The 3,089-nt window shown below is 36.7% G+C and overlaps 1 pseudogene; it reads left to right on the top strand.

Moving 5' to 3' along the window:
* The first annotated feature begins 894 nt into the window (after window positions 1–894).
* On the top strand, window positions 895–2,721 carry LOC129314080 (albumin-2-like; annotated as a pseudogene).
* Window positions 2,722–3,089: the final 368 nt, after the last annotated feature.

Here is a 3,089-nt window from a genome sequence, read left to right as displayed (position 1 = left end):
AGTGCGTATATTTAATAGTGACAAAGTTAAAAACTTATTAAATTTTTAGATTGAGTTAATGAGTTTTAAAATTTTCTTTGATTCCAATAAAATATGTTAGAAATAACTTATAAATAAGACTAGGGAAGTATATTTTTCATAAATTGAGAAATTAGCTAATTAACTTTATTTTATCATTAAGAGCTTGAGAGAGAATATCAATTAAAGTGAAAATTAAAGTGTAAAGGTTCCGGTTAGTGGGAAGATGGGGCTATATGGTCAAAAGTTTCAGGGGAAATATAGAAAGGTTTTACATTAAAGTTCACTAATAAGAATGCATGTTGTCCTCGTTAAAAATTGTTTCGTTTTTTAGATCGATTTGATTTTTTTTTTTTATCCCCACATTTCTAGTCATGTGTGTGTGTATGTGTGTTTCATGTCAATTTCTTGAACTCTTGGCCTATATATACCCATCCATCCAATACCCATCCTGCAACATACCTCATTAGATCCCTTTGTTAAGAAGAAATTAAACATGTCAATCCCATCAGACTCACCATGGAGAGGGGCTGCAGCACTCTATCCACAGCCTTTGAACCAATCTGAGGTATTGGAAGTTCAACATTTGGTGGAACATGTTTACTATATGAATTGTGGCCCTTTGGGAAATCCGCGTTTGGATGATATCATATACAGAAGCAGCGAAGATGACCAAGATATAAGGAGGCGTGTGTTCCGTTGGGACTTGACTGCTTATGAACAAGTCTTTGCTCATGGATTTCAAGCAAGACGTGAAGAGAGCACCCCCGAAACCATTTACTTCAATTTGCATCATTATGTCCATAATGCTGGCAGGCCTCTTGAGTCAACTAGGCCTGCAACACATGCTTTCGTTAGCACCACACTTAATAGTGCATGACATCCAAGCCCCAGCCTCCAACCTGGACAATCCATGCGAGTCTACCGCTACGAGTCAACGCTCCTGGTGGTATTTGGGTTTCTCAGACACTGGGTCGTCTCTATGAATATCCTGCTCAAGATGAAGTTGCCTTCATTGGTGGCATTGCACCTCAATACATTCGCTCTGCTCAATTATACCTTATCACACGTGAAGTTGGATCAATCTAAGTTTTAAATTGATCAACATTCCTAGACCATAATGAGTAATACATTATACATACTTATTTTATTTATCTTTTGTTGTGCAGGTATACCAGATGTGAGAGAGCTGACGACATACTTAGACTAAATGCCAATTTTAATCCACAGTCGGATCCGCCTAGGCAGCTTCCACTTCGGGGGCCCGTAGTTGACTACGTGGATAAAACTTCTGGACGTAAGAAACTGAAAAAGCTGAAAATCTATCCAAATCAATCAAATCAAGTGAGAGAGAAAAGACAAGTCTCGGATGATGCATATGATTGGTATGCCAATCGTGTAGAAGATATAAAGAGCTACATCAACGCTGCATTCCGTGCAAGTAGTATCAATGAAGCCTATTTATTCATGAAAAATGAGTATGTGCTGGTGAATTATGCTCCGGGATCAACAAACGACAGGATTATCAATGGTCCACTTTTGATTTGTGATGGCTACCGTTCTCTTGTTGGTACACCATTTGGAGAACACGGAATAGACTGTGCCTTTGACACTGATGGCACGGAAGTATTCATATTCTCTGAGAAACTTTGTGCCTACATAGACTATGCTCCAGGATCCACAAATGACAAAATACTCCAAGGTCCTATGACAATCGCTGCCATGTTTCCCTTCTTCAAGGGTACTGTTTTTGAGAATAGCATAGATGCTGCATTTAGGGCAACTGCAAGGGATGAAGCTTACTTATTCAAAGGCGACCAGTATGCTCTTATAAACTACAATTCCAAGACCCAAATTGCCATCCGTCGCATTAACGAAGGCTTTCACAGTTTCATAGGCACTATCTTTGAAAGTGGAATAGAAGCAGCTTTCGCATCTCACAGGACAAATGAAGCTTACATTTTTAAAGGAGACCAATATGCACTAATCAATTTTGCCCCAGGTTCAACTAATGACTATAATTGGTGGCGTGAAGAAAATAGTTGACAATTGGCCCTCTCTTAAGCCAATATTGCCTCGCAACAATCACGGGCTTGATGAACATGATCATCACGGTAAACAAGACAACCGAGACCACGACGAGCTTTAAGAAGCTGAGAACATACTTATAGTATGGTATGAATATTGGAATATAATCTTTTGTTGATGATCTTTTTTCCACTTAATTTAATATGCATTAGCATTGCTGGCATGGTGTCTTCTCCAGTTTTCGTGTTATGTGTGCTGTTTGGATACTGTGTTCTATGAATAAGCCACATGTTCGCTGACTGAAGGGGACTCACTCAAATTATTTGGTTGCCGAATGGAGCTTGGTGCACAGTTTCTTCAATCATCTTTCTTTAACCTGAAGGACTAGCTTGATGGCACAAAAGTTCTTGTAGGTTTGCAGTGCATGCATGCTTGACAACAAACCTTATAGGGAATTGGGGATATTTTGCAAGTTTGGTGTACTCTCTCTCTGGTCTTTAAGTTCCTTGTGGCACTGTTGCGTTGTAACTTTTTCATATTTTAGCATGTATTGTTTGTCGTGGTGTCATGTTGTCATTTTGGTTTATGTATGCTTTCATATTTGTGCTTTTCTATGCTTGTTTGATATAATGCATTTCCCAGTTATAAAAGTAGATATAGGCTACTAATGAGACAAGTGAATTGTAATATCATAAATCTAAACTTATATAGTGTGTGTGTAATATCATAATATAATTTAATTTGCTATAAAAAATTTATTAGTAATTATAATGAATTGCTAAAATATTACTAATATTAATTATAATACATAACTATAAATATCGTATCACTAATACATTACTAATATCATCACTAGTTGGCTACAATCAAGAGAAGTGTATCGTAAATGTCTTATGTTTAACTTTTCATGAGATTAGAAAAGTATTGATAAATTAAAAGAAAGAAAAATTAAACCCACCAAGTGAATATTTCAATTTTCTCTGCTATCTCTAAAGTCAATTCGACATACCAAAATATCTCAAAAGACAAAGTCTAAATAAATA

The sequence above is a fragment of the Prosopis cineraria genome, unplaced genomic scaffold (assembly GCF_029017545.1).
Source record: "Prosopis cineraria cultivar Desert tree isolate PC_DT_omini unplaced genomic scaffold, ASM2901754v1 PC6, whole genome shotgun sequence".
Taxonomy (NCBI): Eukaryota; Viridiplantae; Streptophyta; class Magnoliopsida; order Fabales; family Fabaceae; genus Prosopis; species Prosopis cineraria.
The sequence above is the reverse complement of the archived record's forward strand: the minus strand, read 5'-3'. Positions and strand labels throughout refer to the sequence as shown.